General features: G+C 46.1%; 1 protein-coding gene across 2 annotated transcripts in view; it reads left to right on the plus strand.

Annotated features, from left to right (window-relative positions):
* DPP6 (dipeptidyl peptidase like 6) overlaps positions 1-16,971 on the plus strand; it is a 1,065,758-nt gene that overhangs the window by 247,981 nt on the left and 800,806 nt on the right. The window lies entirely within an intron of this gene.

Below are 16,971 nucleotides of genomic sequence, written 5' to 3' on the forward strand. Positions count from 1 at the left end.
CATGAACTGGAGTTCTCCAGGGTCAGACCACCACCTGAGGGCTCTTTGTGGACTGAGCAGTGTGGCAGGTTTTGGGGAAGCTTGCGTGACCTGTATTCTCTAAAACTGTCACCCACAGGCTGCCAGACTCCAAGGGTCATGATTTGGGGCGACGGAGGGGGCAGACATTAAAACACTGGTACTCCCAGGAAACGTCCTTTAACTGTTTATACACCTCAAGTGTTTAACACTTTGTACTAATCAGATCACCTGATTATTTTCTCCCTGAGAAGGGTTGTGAGAACAGAAGTCTTAAGGGGAAGAATACATCTAGCTCAGAAAACAAGAAAGGGCCATGTTGAGCACTCATCTGTTGGAGAGCTGGGAGGAGAGTGGAGAAGGCAAAAGATGAAAAGGAGGTAGGAAGCAGAGGGGTCTTCCCTGGTGGCACGGTGGAGAAGAATCCGCCTGCCGACACAGGAGATGTGGGTTCGATTCCTGAGTCAGAAGGGTTCTCTGGGAAAGGAAGTGGCAACCCTCTCCAGTATTCTTGCCTGGAGAATCCCATGGAGCCTGGCAGACTACAGTCCTTGGCGTCACAAAGAGTCAGCCAGGACTGAGCAACGAGACAGCCTCAACCAAGAAGTAGAGAAGCAGAGTTTGGGAGTTTTCGGGGAAGAGTGATGACGTGCGCTGAAATGGGCACACGGGGCCGCCTTCCCCGTCTCCTCTCTCTCATCCTCTGTGACATTTTATCCGTGCAGCCGTCTTCCCTGCCAGCTGTCACAGTGAATGATGTTGAGCCCTGCACGGTTATGAACGAGGCTGCCTTTTCTTCAAATAAAGGCTTCTGGCCCCTCACGACTTTAATGGTTTCCATTCTCCCGCCCATCCATTTTTTTCAGATGTAAGTTGTGACACATTTGAAGGTCATGAAATGAATTTCGTGCATCCTCATCAGCTTAAAGTAAATAAAATGCAATTTAAAAAAGCAATACCCTGTGCATCCTAGATAGTAGGATGAGCTATTATTTTGCGGAAGTTTGTATGTTATATATGGATTTGTAAGTGTTTACTGTATAAAATAGCTCTCATAATAGATGGTAGTCACAAAAGTTTGAAAAGCTCAGAACTCCCTTTTTGGACCAAGAAAAAGAAAAGGGATTCTGAACAGGAAAGGATTGACCAAAAAAAAAAAAAAAAAAAGCTTTATTATTTACTTGGCTGGGTCAGGTCTCAGTTGCAGCTCGCAGGCTCAGTTGCTCTGTGGCATGTGGGATCTTCATTCTCCATCCAGGGGTCAAACCCGTGTCCCCTGCATTGAAAGCACTGAACCACCAGAGGAGTCTCGGAAGGGACCGGCTGTGCAGGCCTGGGTTGTTCAGACGCTGAACGTCCCCGGGAAAGGCCTGTCTTCAGGGCTGGCCCTTGGCTGCTCTTGGTAAGTTCGCTCCCATCCCCTGGAACATCCTGTCCCCACCCGTGAGAGTGTAGTCGTTGGCCTGAGGCCGTGGGCCTCCTAGTATGGGTCTGACCTGATAGTCTGTCCTCAGATGGGATGGGGAGAGTGTAAGCCATGACACACTTTATTTTCTTGGACTCCAAAAGTGTTGTAGATGGTAACTGCAGCCATGAAATTAAAAGGCATTTGCTCCTTGGAAGGAAAGCTGTGACAAAGCTAGACAATGTATTAAAAAGCAGAACCATCACTTTGCTGACAGAGATCCATATGGTCAAAGCTATGGTTTCTCCAGTAGCCTTGTATGGATGTGAGAGCTGGACCATAAAGAAGGCTGAGCCTCAAAGAATTGATGCCTTCAAACTGTGGTGCTGGAGAAGACTCTTAAGAATCCCTTGGGCAGCAAGGAGATAAAACTAGTCCATTCTAAAGGAAATCAACCCCAAATATTCTTTGAAAGGACTGATGCTAACGCTCCAATATATTGACCACTTGATATGAAAAGTCAACTCATTGGAAAAGACCCTAATGCCAGAAAAGATTGAGGGCAGGAGGAGAAGAGGGTGGCAGAGGATGAGATGGTTGGATAACATCACGGACTCAATGGACATGAGTTTGAGCAAGCTCCAGGAGATAGTGAAGGACAGGGAAGGCTGGCGTGCTGCAGGCCACGGGGTCACAAAGAGTCAGACAGAACAAGCCTGGTTTTGCTTTGAGGTGGGCTGCATGGCTGAAGTCAGCTGTGTGTGTGCCCAGTGACCAACCCCCAGTACCAGCTCTGGGCACCAAGCCCTCAGGGAGCTTCCTTGGTTAGTAACAGAGCTTCTGGAGAATCAAGTGCGTCCCCAAGATTCCACTAGCAAAGAACAGTGGGCAGCTTACCCCCGGTTCCTCCTGGGTTCAGCCTCGGGTGCCTTTTCCTCTTCCTGTTTTTAATCTCTGTCCTTTTGCTGGAGGACTGAACCAAGTCTGAGCTTGGACCACGGCTGACCTTAATGGAGGGGCCGCAGTACATGACTCCTTTCATGGTGAGCGGGTGGCAAGGCTTCAGCTTTTCTCCATTTGTGACAACAGTGGCTCCCAGACGCCACTTGTTCAAGTGTCACTGGGTGGGGATAAATATTTCACTCCATTTCAGCCTCCATGGAGGGCGTGAGCCTGGTGCAAATAAATACCAGGGGTTATCATGAACTTTATCTCCAAAGGTAATCCTGGCTCTTCCGAGATCTTCCATATGGGCCTATTCTATCCACTGTGACCTCAGTGATAGTTTTCAAAAGTATTTTTTTGACTATGCAATATTGCAAACCACGGAGCTGTCTCTTCAGACTCCACATGAATTAAAAGCAGCGTAACACTTGAATCCGAGGCACACAAAGGTTAGCAGTGGCAGCTGCGTTCTCTGGTTGTTGGCTGGGCTTCTTCTTGTGTTTCCCTGTTGTGTTGGGAAAAGAACCAAAGAGATTAGTCGTAAAAGCTTTGAGATCTAATTATGATGAGGGAGTTCCAAAGGAAATTAAACATAGCATGATTACTTTTTAAAAAATACAAATTAAAGAGAACATCTTAGCAAATAATCCTCCCTGTTCAGCAGGCTCATTTCCCATCAGGAGGTGGAAGAGGATATTTGAGAGCTCTTATTAGCGAATAATCGTGCCTGAATTTTTATGACACTTTTACTTTATCTAAATATTTTCTTGCCTCGTTAACTTAACGTGATTCGCCCAAGTTTTACTAGTCTTTGCAAACGTTTTCAAACAGTACCTCGTTGGAGAACTACTGTTCGACCCCGTTTTTTGCATCCTAAGAGCCCTGGGTTTTGGTGGAAGGTCTGGGCTGAGAAGGTCCGAGGGGAGGAAGATGAGGAGACAGCAGATGGTCAAGACTGGGTCCTCCCGCAGCCCCACAGTCCACCAGCCATGTTAGCCAGAAGGCCCTATAATAAAAATGTGGGAGGCCGTGGGGGCGGGGAGACCGAGGTGGGCATCACCAGACCTCAGATCTCCATGGAGTGTCCCTACTGCTCTCAACAGGCTTGGCTTTTCCTCCTTCTCACTGGACTTCTCACCGTTTTCCAGGCCAGTGGGCATTTCTCCTCTGCTCTGCACCACGCCTCCTTCCTTGGGCTTTGACCGTGTCTTTTGGCCCTCGCTGCAGCACAGTAAGGAAGGACCGCCCCTCCCTCCGAGCGTCCACCTGCTCTGTTCTTTCTCGGTCATAGCTCCTGCCAGCCACCCGCTTCCCTTCTCTAAATGCGCATTCCACCCAGTTTCGTCTTGAATCCAAACGTGTGTCTCTCCATCCTGAACTCTGACGGGTCTGAATCTCAGGATTGGGTCCTGTGAGTCCGTTTTCATCCATTCTTCACCCTTCATTAAATTTCTTTCTGAGCACACCCTTCCTGCTGGAAAGCCATATACTTTTTAAAATTGAAGTATAGCTGATTTACAACATTTCAAGTGTACGGCAGATGGACTCGGTTGTGAATATGTGTCTTCCTTTTCAGATTCTTTCCCATCATAGGCTATTACAGGATACTTAATACATTTCCCTGTGCTATACAGTAGGTGTCTGTTTATATCAATTTTTCTAAAGCTCTGTTTGTTTATTTTTTGGCCATGTCTCGCAGCACGTGGGCATCTTAATTCCCCCCACCAGGAATCGGACCCACGCCTTGCAGTGGAAGCACAGAGTCTTCACCACTGGACCACCAGGGGATTCCCCTTGTGTAACTATTTCATATGTACTGGTGTGTGTCTGTTAACCCCCAGCTCCTGACTTGTGCCTCCTTCCCACTTTCCCTGCTGGTGACCATCACTGCATTTTCCACGTTAGTGAGTCTTGTTGTGAAAGCCGTATCCTCTCAACGAGCTTGTCTCTTCATCATCTATCCAGAGCACAAAGGGTCTTACACATATGGTCTTGCATCCTCCAAACCATGAACCTTTCAAATTTGAGGACATGTAACTCCTGCATTTCATTTATTAAACACAAACCCCATCCGTGTTGACAGTATTTTCCTCTTGTCAGGGTCAAGACACTCAGGCTCCTGACCTTACACTCAGCACCTCCTCTTTCGTCTCCCGGAGTCCACAGACAGCCTTCTCAGCAGCCTGTGCTCTGTGCCACGTAAACCCTTGCTTCCGACCCAGCTGTGCTGCACTTGCCCACAGCGTGATTTAACCCTCAACGGGCTCCCACCTTTCCAGTCCCTATCTGTCTGGCCCTTTCCCCTAGCTTGTCTGTGTAGTTTCCGAGATCGAGATCCCCCCCGCCCTGGCCTCCCTCAAACTCTGCACTCGGCGCTCTCTCCTACTTTCTCTTCCCGCTGGTCCCCTCTGGCCCTGGGAAGATGGCTTTTCCCTTCTTTTAACAGGATGCTGAATTCCTGCTTATCCTTCTCCTCCAGCAGAAGCTCTACTCTCAGCCTCCTTCTCCCTCAACCTCCAGGAAATGTGTCCACATCTCTTGAACTGAAGATGCAGCTGAACTCTTTCTCCTCTGGACCCTGGGGTGAGGGGGAGCCTACTGCCTGGCACTGCCCGCTCTGGGTTGTGTGGAACCTTTGATTTTACCTGCGGGGCTGGGCTGTGTGATGCATCAGACAGCATCTGTCCTCCTTCCCAACACCCGGGGCTCCCAGGGCTGTGCCCAAGTGTCCTGGAGTTTGGGGCCCTGCCTCGCAGGTCCGCGTGGCCCCTGGCTCAGTTGTGTCACGTGTTTGCTTGTGATTTGTTGAGCAAGAGGCTCCCAGCTGTCAAGGTCATCTCATTCTCTGTCTCAGAGGCCCCCCTCCTCGCGGGAGCTGCAGTGACTCTTTGGCCTGCTCTTGGTCTCTCCCCTGAGGTGGGGGACAAGGGGAGCAGGCCCAGCTACTCTGAGTCTCTGCCCTCCTGGGCCCCTTTTTCTCTCCATCACACCCTAGAAATTAACTTCATCACAGTTCTCCCCCAAGCCCCCAAGTGTCTGCTTTACTTACTGAAACTCTTTCTTTATTAAAGCATAGTTGATTTGTAATGCTGTGTTAATTTTTGTGTGCAGCAAGGCATTTCAGATACATGGATATACAGATATGTGTATATATACACACATACATATTCTTTTTCATGTTCTGTCCCTTATGGTTTGTCACAGGCTATTGAGTTGTAAGCCCTTGCTTTGCAGTAGGACCTGACTGTTTATCCATCCTCGGGATAAGAGTTTGCATTGGCTAATCCCAAACTCCTGGGGCTTCCCCCCACCCAACCCCTCCGCCTGGGCAACCACAAGTCCGTGCTCTCTGTCTGAGAGTCTGTTTTGTGGATAAGTTCATGTGAATTCACGGAACCTCTTTCTGCGCCTCCATCCCAGGAGCTGTCTTCCTCCTAGTGGTTGGGGCTTCTCTCCTCCCTGCCTGGAGCTCCTGGCTCTTCTGCAAGTGACACTGTTTCTCAAAGTAATTCCAGAGGCTCTTCTCTGTGAGGGGCTCAACAAACCTCCCATTGCCTGGGTTATATATCACCCCTGCACACATCTATACACATGTGCACGTCCAAACCCTAAACACATATATGCACACATGCATGTCCATCCCCTACACACATATATACACACGTGCACGTCCAAACCCTACACACATGTATACACGTGCACGTCCAATCCCTGCACACATATATGCACACGTGGCACATCCAACCCTTGCACAGATATATGCACATGTGCGCATCCAACCCCTGCACACATATATGCACACGTGCGCATCCATATATATTTTCCCCCTGCGCTCACCCCAGCAGAATTCAGCAGCAGGGCCTGTACCCTGAATGCATCTTGTCTGCAGAGGCTCCTCAGGACCAAGCCACCCTCCTCACAGGTGTCACAGTGACTCTTCTGCCTGCTCTTGGACTCTCTCCTGAAGCCAGGGATGAGGGGAACAGGCCCAGCTTCTCTGAGTCTCTGCCCTCCCAAGCCCCTCTTTCTCTCTGTCCTTCCATCCTGCAGCCTCTTCTGTCTCTTCTTGACTCTCTCATCCATCCCCGGACTCGACAACTGAGGACAGCGCAGGCCGGATCCAGCATCTCCACCAAACACCCCTGCACTGGCCTTGTGGGGGTGCTTTTCCTTCTTCTCAGCCTCTGAACTCAGCCCCTGCCAATCCCCCCATACATGCACACACACCACATAAATACACACACATATGTTCACACATATGCATACATACACACCTGCATACCCCCACATACAGGCATACATGTGCACACACACTGGTCACACACAAACACACCCCCTCGACATACACACCCCAGTTCTATCCCGCAGTCCCACCCAGCCCAAAGCCTGGTGTGTCGGGGGGAGTGTCTGACTCTGGGGAGACTTCACGGGGTGCACCATTGCAGCCATGCTAACCTAGTTTATCTCTAAAATGCTCCAAATGTCGACCTTCTGCCACATTTTTCAAGTCAGATTTAAGTGAGAGGCATGGCCATGTTTATCGACTCCATCTCCATTTCTTCCTTGGCACAATGGATTAACCATTGTCTGCATCGTAAAAAAAGGGCCCCCAGCTCTTTCTCTGCCCCTCAGCCCAGTGATGTCTTCACAACAGAATCAACCCACGTCAGGATTGCTCCCCTTGTTCCCTTCACACACACAGAGCCTCGACAGACCATGTGTCTGGGTCCCTCTGTGGGGACCGCAGCCTGACCCTGGCTGTGGAGGTCCTGGAGCTGATGCTGAGGGTCCCTCTCAGGAAGATGCAGGTGCACACACTTTGGGGAGTCACCCCAGCAAGGCCTTGGGCGGAGCCAGTATTTTAAAAGATGTTTCCATGGCTCAGAGGTTGTATAATTGCTGCCTCTGGGAGCTCACAGGCTGTGTGGAGAATCTTGGCCCCTGCACCACCCTGTAGGCCTTAGTTCTTTGCAATGTCCGGCTCCATTCTCAGTCTGGTTCTCTCTTCTCAGACACTGCTCTGTCCGAACACCTGGGGGAATTCTCTGTTTTAGCAGCAGGATTTCCCCCTCTACATTTCTTTCTGAAAACTCCCTGCAGAGAGGTCCTTGGCTGGTGACCTGCCAGCCACAGCCTGGTATGTTAACCCTTTTCCAGCCCTGAGACATGTCAGAGGATCTCAGTGTCCCTGAGCTGTTTATATAGGAGCAATGTCATTCACGCCCCTCCAGGCCTGCCCAGAGTCTGCGGTTGACCACTGGGAGCCCTCACCTCCCAGCTCAACAGAGCTCTTGCTGTCTGTCACCTCTCCCTCCTGCCCCAGAGTGAATACACATGCTTCCCCTTAACTCCCCATGGCACCACCAACTCACGAGTAACATGTGTGCTGGGTTTCCCCAACTGAAATTTTCAAGAGAGATTTTTGATGAGAAAATCCTCACTTGTGTACCAGGCTTCTCGGTGCCTAAGTCTTCTTCCTCATCCCTGGGAATTCTCTTAAATTGTAGGCCTGGACTTTTCCTTCTTGTCTCAAGACTAAAACAAGATTTCTCAGTATTGAGTCTCAGGGATCCATGAACTCAGACGAAAGAAAAGGTTATGATTAATTTTGTAATGTTTGACTGTAGCCAAGATTCCCTCCCACAAGTCTCATTTACGTTTAAAGAGACAAAAGATCTAGAATCTTTGTGCTAAAGAGACACTTTCCTTATCTTTTCTCTTCCCCAAATTTTAGGGCCTCAATCCCTTTTTAAAAAAATTATTTATTTCAATTGGAGGATAATTGATTTACAACATTGTTGGTTCCTGCCATATATCAACGTGAATCGGCCACAGGTACACATACATCCCTTCCCTTCTGAACCTCCTCTCACCTCTCACTCCATCCCACCCTCTAAGTGGTCTCAGAGTACCCGTCTGAGACCCCTGCATCATACAGCACATTCCCACTGGCTATGAACTCTACATACGCTACTCTCTCCATCAGTCCCATATTCTCCTTCCCCCTCTGTATCCATAGTCTGTTCTGTATGTCTGCGTCTCCATTGCTAATAGGTTCATCAGGACCGTCTTCTAGATTCCATTAAATCAGTGCTTGGTCACTCAGCCGTGTCCGACTCTTTGCGACGCCATGCACTGTAGCCCGCCAGGCTCCTTTGACAATGGGGATTCTCTAGGAAAGAATACTGGAATGGTTTGCCATGCCCTCTTCCAGAGTATCTTCCCAACCCAGGGATCAAACCCAGGTCTCCTGCATTGCAGGTAGATTCTTTACCAGCTGAGCCATCAGGAAAGCCATATATATGTGTTAATATACTGTATTTGTCTTTTTCTTTCTCACTTACTTCACTATAATAGGCTCTAGGTTCATCCGCCTCATTAGAACTGACCCAAATGCATTCCTTTTTATGGCTGAGTAATATTCCATTGTGTATATGTATTAATAGCACGGCTTCTTTATGCATTCATCTGTTGATGGACATCTAGGTTGCTCCCATATCCTAGCTAATGTAAATAGTGCTGTGATGAACATTGGAGTGCATGTGTCTTTTCAGTTGTGCTTCCTCAAGGTGTATGTAGGGTCTCAATCCCTTTTGTCCTCAAAATTTATCACCACCATCTTGCCAAATGGTTACTTTCCTGGGTGGAACAATTACTTCTTTTTTTGCCATATGCAACTTCTGTATCTCTGGAACTGCCGCAGGCTAACCAATAATAGTACTGATCACAGCTGCCTGGCGAGGGTTCCTGTGGGGAAGTGACTCCCCTGGGTTATCTCCCCAAGTCACTCTCCTGAGACTCTGTGAGTGAGGGAGACAGTATCTTCATCTAGGGATTCTGGGCTAGGAGTCTGGAGAGTTTGGTTTTTAACTACTGTGTTGTATGCTGTGGACTCATTCGAATATCTTGCAGAGTAAATACACTGAACAGAGTTGTCTGCCTCCCTCTTTGTCCTTAGAATACATGCACATCTTTAGTGAAGAAAAAGAGAAATTGTTTTCTCTTTACCTCTCTCTCCTCTCTCTTTCTCTGTTTATTTTATTTTTTAAAAACTATGTTGTTTTAAGGTTTTAGTGTGTTTCATTTAATTTTTTTCATTTTTGGCTGCCCTGGGTCTTGTTGCGGCCTGTGGGCTTTCTCTCGCTGCAGTGGGCAGCGGCTGGGCTTCAGTCACCGTGTATGGGCTTCTCATGCCGCGGCCTCTCTCGTAGCAGAGTTGTGCTCTAGGGCGTGCGGGCTTCAGCAGTTGCGGCTCACGGGCTTAGCTGCTCCATGGCACGTGGGATCTTCCCCGACCCGGGACTGAACCCGCGTCCCCTGCGTTGGCAGGCGGGTTCTTAACCAGTGGACCGCCAGGGAAGTCCTCACTGTTTCTTTCTTTTCCTGTTTGTCCCTCTGCAATGACGTTTGACTCTGCAGAGAAGTCTCTTTCATTTTGAGGTGGTTTCCCTGTGTCCAAACAAAGAAGGTCAACCTGAGCCATCTCCGAAGTCCCTTCCAGCACCACGATGCCTATTTAACTTCAGTGTGAGAAAGGACTCCTGACTGCAGTGGGCTCACAGCTGGTTGAGGAGAGACGGCTCTTTATACTGACCACAGGGTCAGGGGATTTCCTGCAAGGCTCTAAATCTTTCCCACAAAGAGGTGACCTTGTACCTACAGCTCCTTCATCTCCATATGCGTTTGGTGCAGTTTTATTTGTCACCGTGAGTGATTCCATAAGCTAAACCAGCAGTTGCCATGGTTCTTGGATGATTAATTTTCTAGGGAAAAAAATGAAAGCCCATTCATGATCATTGTTCTTTTTTGGAAACCAACAGGATTTTAACATATATTCTACACATAGGTTCACAGTCCCGCTTTTTACTTGGAGCCCTTTTCTGTGAAAACAAGAGCAAGCAATGCTTATTACAAATGGCTGCTTTTTCAATTTACTCTAGTAAGCTATTTTTTCTAGACCCCTTTGCAATTTGAATGTAACTGATTAATTGGAGTTCATTTATACACACAAGTGTATTGCTTTTCTATTTTTATTGAAGTATAGTTAATTTACAGTGTTGTGTTAGTTTCAAGTGTACAGCAAAATGATTCAGTTATACGTATAATGCATGTGTACGTACATTCTTTTTTCAAAGTATTTTCTACTACAGGCCATCGCAAGTCATTGAATGTGAATCCTTGTGCTACACAGGAGGTCCCTGTTTACCTCTTTTATATACAGTAGTGTGTATCTGTTAATGCCAAACTCCTGATTTATCTCTCCCCCACTCCTGCTATTCTTTTTTAAAATTAATTTATTTGAAGTGGAGGATAATTCCTTTACAATATTGTGGTGGTTTTTGCCATACATTGGCATAAATCAGCCACAGGTCACATGTGTCCCCCACCTACTTATCAATACAAAACAAACAGACTCACAGACACAGAAAATAAACTTATGGTTATGCTCTTTGGTAGCCCTAAGTTTATTCTCTTTGGTAACCATCAGTTTATTTTCTGTGAGTCTGTTTAGTATTGATAGGTAGCTTCATCTGTATCATTTTTTAGATTCCACATATAAGTGATATCTTATGATATTTGTCTTTCTCTGTCCAATATTAGCATGTTTATAGACAGCCTCAGTGGCCGGTTTCTGCACAGTGATATTGGTAGGGGGGTCATTGAGATGACCTCGTTACTACGAATGATGTGAATTCTATAGCAGTAGTATTAGTGTTAATAGCTATATCAAAATATGACTAGTAAGTGTGGGCCCAACTAAATGCACCACTTTTTCCTGTATAACTTTTATTTCTTCCCAGAAACTATACAATCTATTCTTTTATCTAAAAACAGAAGTTACCTGCCCAGATCCTTTCAAAGCAAGAAAGGTATTTCTGCTGCTAATAGTGTATTATATAAAGCTTAGAGCATGAAAGAACAAGAATGCCCTTGTTCTAACCTTGTGCACTTCTAGTTGAGGCAATTGAGATTCTGGGAAACACATATGACTTGTCTGAGGGCACGCCGATGGGGACATGGAGCGTCTACCATGCATACCGCTCCGGACCCCACCGCGCCTTTATGCAACTTCTGCACACTGCTGCTGCTGCCGCGAGGCCCTTCTCCATGGCCAAGGTCCCCAGATTTATGGGTCTTCCTTCCTTCCTTTTTCTCTCTCTCCTTCCCTCCCTCCTTCCTTCCTTATACATGTGTTGAGATTAAGGGTTCTTGTTTTACTGCTTTTGACTTAGGACACATTTTGTGTGTGTGCTTGATATGCATCACTCAACTATCCAATACCTCTCTCCCCTTTTTATTAGTAGATTATGAATCCATCCTTACAGCAGTCATCAGTACGTGTAGTGCTATCTTCCAGTGGTCTAAAGGTGTGGAAGCAGCCAAGGACAAATAAGTTACCCTTGCAAGTGTCTGGGCATTGTTTGCGTGTCCCTTCACTCATCTTGGCATTTGTGGTTCACTTCAATTTCACTTCTGTTTTTATTCCCCTTTCTCTCTTCTCCCTGACTTATTTGAAGGCTACGTTTGTCTCATAAAAACTCAACCAATAGAAAATTGAGAAGATTAAGCCATCAATTTATTTGGTCAGTTCTATTCACCGATTGAATTCAAAGTCCCACACCCACCCAATTCAAATTGAAACTTCTCTGAAGCTGAAACATAGACAAAATGGCCAGAGTCCACAGCTTCTGCTTGGCTTATTTCTGTGTCTTGGTTTCCTTCAAGAGTGCCCTTCCCACCTAGTCCTGAGGCTCCTGGACCAGAAAACCCTTTGTGCTATGCCCTTCCCTTGTGGAGCGATTGCTGACTAGCTCGATGCTTAGCTTCCGTGGACACTGTCCTCTTCTAAGCCATCTTTGAGTGACAGAGTGAAGAGGCTCCATTAGAAAAGAACCATGGTGTGGTCCAGTAACGGATTTACTCTAAGACTTGAGTAAGCAAACTGAATAAGGTACACTCTAGAATTCATCGCCTTCCGGATGTAGCAGTGATACAATAATAGTAATCACTTAGGCTTTCAATGTTAAATTACGTGAATCATTTCATTCATTATGGATAATGAACGAGTAATGCAAGCCTGAAGTGATGTCTCCAGTACAATACTAATGTATTTTATTTCCTTTCTGCTCCTCATCCAAGTGCAGGAAATATTTTATTTTTCTTGTAGGAATTACTTGTGATGGTGGTAGTAAGCCAGAGGATTGAGGCACCCAGCTTCTGATGTACAAATTCCATCTGTAGGCACTGATATTCTAGCATGATGCTTCTATCCAGAGAGACATTTATCAACTTAAACACACCTAGGAAGGCTATATGGAAGATGTAAAAGCACCAAGAAGCTCGAGATTATAGCAGAGGCACAGACTGAATGTTTTTTAATCTTGTCTCATCCACAGATATCCACAGAGATGATTCCCATACATCGTCTTGGCACCGTGTGCCCTTTTTTAGGTCCTCGGTACAATGTATTTATTAGCTCTATTGATGAAAACAGGAGAGCCGCTCTCCTTGATGTTGGAGACCTTGGCAAACATAAAGTCTTTAAAAAAAAATGAAGAGACTGTTTTATAAATGTGAACCCACTGGCTGAACCACCCAGTGAAAGGATAGTCATGGTATAGCACTAGGGAGACCAGTGAAAACCCATGTGTGTGAGTGTGTGTGTGAGTGTGTGAGTGTGAGTGTGTGTGTGAGTGTGTGAGTGTGTGTGTGTGTGTGAGTGTGTGAGTGTGTGTGTGTGAGTGTGAGTGTGTGTGTGTGTGAGAGAGTGTGTGTGTGTGAGTGTGTGTGTTAAACATCATATAAGAAGTTTACTTAACAGCTTTAATAATCCCTGAAAAACCTGTTAATCTCTCCTTTCTCCAGTGAGAAACCTGGAGGAACTGAGTTTCAAATGTCTTGTCTACAGCACACTGGAGACCCTGAGTTAGGTTTTTTTTCCTGACATTTGTGGAGCCATCTGGTGGGGGCTCCCATTATTCATGGGCCGATGAGATGTGGAAAGAGCCCCATTGTACCCCCATTTTTACACCTCCTCAGGAAGCAGGGCTACAGACACACCCAACTTCCCTATATGGCAAGCATTCTACTCATTCAAGCAAGGAGGTATTTTTCCAAATTTTAAAATTTCTGTTTGTCACTTGCTACGCTTCAGTGTCCATGGAAGACTCACCACGTGCAGTGAGATGGCACGGCGAAAGACGTGACCAGCTTTGCACCGCTGTTGGCACCATTGATCCACGATGTGTGTTCCAGTGGGGAGTGACATTCCTCAGGATCTACAAACCCAACAGGCATGTCTTTGGTGAACATATCCGGTCATCAGAAATCTCAGTAGATATGATATCCCAATGCAAATGGAAGGCAAGAAACAATCGATTTGAGAATAACATTCAAAACTATCAAGCTTCCCTGGTGTCTCAAATGGTAAAGAATCTGTCTGCAATGCAGGAGACCCAGGTTCAATACCTGGGTGGGGAAGATCCCCTGGAGAAGGAAATGGCAACCCACTCCAGTATTCTTGCCTGGAGAATCCCATGGACAGAGGAGCCTGGCAGGCTATAGTCCATAGGATCACAAAGAGTTGGACACAACTGAGTGACTAACTTTTCAAAACTATAGTGTTATGTGTTGCACCTTTCTTAGTCTATCCAGTTCAAGGTTGATTTAGATCTGTGCATCTTAATGCAAACATTGGCACTCTCTAGGCTCAGTGAAAAATCATGTTAATGACAATATCAGGAGTGAACTGTGTTTGAGCCCCTTTGAAGTTGGTGGGATGACAGGCACCAGAGAGGAGAGAGGTAGCTGACTGTGACCAGTATTGACCCTGACAGGTTCCTTGGAGGAAAGACTTCAGTCGGTTTACATTCTACAAATTCATTTTCCCTGCAAGTGTGCTCAAGTGTTCACTGAGACAGAATCGTTGTTTGAGACCAATAGTTGGAGTCTCCCAGGACCACAGAGCAGGCTCATCCAGAGGCTCTGGCCTGGAGCCGCATGTATTTCTCCAAGACTCACAGGGAGCCCTTCCAGCAAATCTTTATCGAGCTTTCAAAAATGCATCACTGTTGCTATAACTACCAACATTTAATCTTTTAAAATGACTTAATGACTGATGCTGACGCTGAAGCCCCAATATTTTGGCCACCTGAAGCAAAGAACTGACTCATTTGAAAAGACCCTGATGTTGGGAAAGATTGAAGGTAGAAGAAGAAGGGGATGACAGAGGATGAGATGATTGGATGGCATCACTGATACAACAGACATGAATTTGAGCAAACTCCAGGACATGGTGAAAGACAGGGCAGCCTGTGGTCACAAAGAGTCAGACATGACTTAGGGAGTAAACAACAATAGATGAATATGTAAGTGAATAACTAAACATTTGACACCACTAGTATATATAGGAAATCAGTTAATGTCATAATATGGAAATATTACATTGGCTTATCAATGGTATTAATTCCATTTTGGATAGATAGACCACACTGGAGAGATTTATATAATATAATACCTAGTTTAAGTGGCATTGTGCAATATTAGTTTCTCTAGGATACATTTTCATTAGCCATTAAAGATAAATTATTTGCCACTAAAACAAACAAAAATCTCAAAGGAAAGGCTTTTCCCTCTTCACGCTATTAAACCTCCTCTGTATGAAAGATGTGTTCATTCCTGAAGGCTATGAAGACTATTCAGAGGTAACCCAGTCCAATATTCTTGCCTGGGAAATCCCATGGACAGAGAAGCCTGATGGGACACAGTCCATGGGGTTACAAAGAGTTGGACACAATTGAGTGACCAAACAACAGCTAGAAGGTAAAGTAACTACCAGCCCTGAGCAACGAATGCATTTCCTTGAATTATGAGAAGACCTATCTTGATAACAGGCATACCCAGATGTTTTGCTTCAGTTCGGTTCAGTTCAGTCACTCAGTCTTGTCCAGCTCTTTGTGACCCCATGGACTGCAGCTTGCCAGGCTCCCCTGTCCATTACCAACCCCCGGAGCTTGCTCAAACTCATGTCCATCGAGTTGGTGATGCTATCCAACCATCTCATCCTCTGTTGTCCCCTTCTCCTCCTGCCTTCAATCTTTCCCAGCATCAGGGTCTTTACCAATGAGTCACTTCTTTGCATCAGGTGGCCAAAGTATTGGAGTTTCAGTTTCAGCATCAGCCCTTCTAGTGAGTATTCAGGACTGATTTCTTTTAGGATTGACTGGTTGGATCTTCTTGCAGTCCAAGGGATTCTCAACAGTCTTCACCAACACCACAGTTCAAAAACACCAATTCTTTGGCGCTCAGCTTTCTTTACAGTCCAACTCTCACATCTATACATGACTACTTGAAAAAACAAAGCTTTATCTAGACCTTTGTTGGCAAAGTTATGTCTCTGCCTTTTAATATGCTGCCTACGTTTGTCATGCATGCATGCGTTGGAGAAGGAAATGGCAACCCACTCCAGTATTCTTGCCTGGAGAATCCCAGGGACAGAGGAGCCTGGTGGGCTGGTGTCTCTGGGATTGCCCAGAGTCGGTCACGACTGAAGCAACTTAGTAGCAGCCGCAGCTATGTTTGTCATAGCTTGTCTTCCAAGGAGCAAGTGTCTTTTAATTTCATGACTGCAGTCACCATCTGCAGTAATTTTGGAGCCCCCCAAAATAAAGTTTCTCACTGTTTCCATTGTTTCCCCATCTATTTGCCATGAATTGATGGGACTGGATGCCATGATCTTAGTTTTTGAATGTTGAGTTTTAAGCCAGCTTTTTCACTCTCCTTTTTCACTTTCATCAAGAAGCTCTTTAGTTCTTTTTCGCTTTCTGCTGTAAGGGTAGTGTCATCTGCATATCTGAGCTTATTGACATTTCTCCCAGCAATCTTGATTCCGGCTTGTGTTTCATGCAGCCCGGCATTTCGCATGATGTACTCTGCATATAAGTTAAATAAGCAGGGTGACAATATACAGCCTTGACACACTCCTTTCCCAATTTGGAACTAGTCTTTGTTCCATGTCTGGTTCTAACTGTTGCTTCTTGACCTGCATACAGATTTCTCAGGAGGCAGGTCAGGTGATCTGGTATTCTCACCTCTTTAAGAATTTCCCACAGTTTGTTGTGATCTACACAGTCAAAGGCTTTGGCACAAATAATAAGCAAAAGTAGATGTTTTTCTGTATTCTCTTGCTTTTTCGATGATCCAGTGGATACTGGCAGTTTGCTTGGTGGATATCAAATTATTTGTCTTTCTCTATTTGCCTTGGGAAACTAGGGTGTTGGAAGCCATCCCCCAGGACATATGGATAAATTCAGGGAAACTCTGTCTACACTTGCTTCAGTGGATCTTTGATATGATAGGCAACCAAGACTTGTCTGCCACGCCTTTATTGTAGTTGTTTTAGGCCTTTTCATTCCTTTGACCAATGCTCGTTGCCATGTCCAGTGTTCCAAGCACTGCAATAGACACTGGTATGAACAGTAAAGGAAATGGAAGCAGTTTCTCCTCTCAAGGAGCTTGTACTCCAGGGCAGGAGACTCAAGGCAGGTACCCAACCCTGGGAGGAGCCCAGCATGCCTGCAGGAAGAGAACACACAGAGCAGGAG

The sequence above is a fragment of the Bos taurus genome, chromosome 4, assembly GCF_002263795.3.
Source record: "Bos taurus isolate L1 Dominette 01449 registration number 42190680 breed Hereford chromosome 4, ARS-UCD2.0, whole genome shotgun sequence".
Lineage (NCBI taxonomy): Eukaryota > Metazoa > Chordata > Mammalia > Artiodactyla > Bovidae > Bos > Bos taurus.